A 1,285-nucleotide genomic window follows, 5' to 3' on the forward strand; every position below is an offset into this window, starting at 1 on the left:
AAGAAGAGGAACAGTTTGAGGAATACTTTGAACCAAACATGGAAGAAAACATGGAAAATCATCATGAAGAAGAGATTCACAACCATGGCAGAGGAGGTGGAGCAAATCATGCTGGGGAGGATAGAAGATTTTTGGGCTCTTACACTAATCCAAACCCAGGCAATTGTGGAAGTAGCATCCAAAAACCAACAATCCATGCCAACAACTTTGAACTTAAACCACAGCTCATCACCCTTGTTCAGAACAACTGTTCGTTTGGAGGAGGTGTTCAAGAAGATCCGAACCAACATTTGACCACCTTCCTGAGAATATGTGACACAGTGAAATCTAATGGTGTTCATCCTGATGCCTATAGATTGCTCTTATTTCCCTTCTCAGTCAGAGACAAGGCAGCCAAGTGGCTGGAATCCTTCCCAAGGGAGAGCTTGACAACTTGGGAGGATGTGGTGAACAAATTCTTAGCAAGATTCTACCCTCCTCAACGAATCAATAGGCTGAGAGCTGAGGTTCAAACCTTCAGGCAACAGGATGGTGAGACTCTGTATGAAGCATGGGAGAGGTTTAAAGACTTAACAAGGAGGTGTCCACCTGACATGTTCAACGAATGGGTCCAGCTGCACATTTTCTATGAAGGGCTCTCTTATGAGTCAAAGAAGGCAATAGACCATTCATCTGGAGGGTCCTTGAACAAGAAGAAGACCATTGAGGAAGCCATAGATGTTATTGAAACAGTAGCAGAAAACGACTACTTCTATGCTTCCGAAAGAGGGAACACAAGAGGAGTGATGGAGCTAAACAATGTAGACGCTCTGTTGGCCCAAAACAAGCTCATTACCCAGCAGCTGGCTGACCTCACCAAGAAGATGGAGATGAACCAAGTAGCAGTAATCTCCACTTCATCAACAACACAAGAAGGAGTAAACCAAGAAGCAGAAGGGAGTCAGGAGCAAGCCAACTACATTGGAAATTCACCAAGGAAAAACTATGATCCATACTCCAAGACTTACAACCCTGGATGGAGAAATCATCCGAACTTTGGGTGGGGAAGTGAGCAAGATCAAAACCAAGACCAGAGACGTTACAACTCTAACAACAATGCAGCTCACCAATAATTCACCCAGAGGACATCTCAACACCCCTACAACAACAACTCTCCACATACTTATCAAAACCAAAACAACACATCTGCTCCGAACCACTCATCAATTGATGACAGGCTCTCTAAGATTGAAGCCTTACTGGAAGGAATAAGCCAAGAGATTCAAGAAAATAAGGTGTTCAAAGA

At 43.7% G+C, this 1,285-nt stretch overlaps 1 non-coding gene across 1 annotated transcript; it reads right to left on the bottom strand.

The window, feature by feature from the left end:
* Window positions 1-491: 491 nt before the first annotated feature.
* LOC148568749 (small nucleolar RNA R71) lies at window positions 492-595 on the bottom strand. Its single transcript, XR_015882988.1, has one exon. It is a non-coding gene; the product is annotated as a small nucleolar RNA R71 (small nucleolar RNA).
* Window positions 596-1,285: the final 690 nt, after the last annotated feature.

This window comes from Arachis ipaensis, chromosome B4, assembly GCF_059453495.1.
Source record: "Arachis ipaensis isolate K30076 ecotype BB chromosome B4, ASM5945349v1, whole genome shotgun sequence".
Classification (NCBI taxonomy): domain Eukaryota; kingdom Viridiplantae; phylum Streptophyta; class Magnoliopsida; order Fabales; family Fabaceae; genus Arachis; species Arachis ipaensis.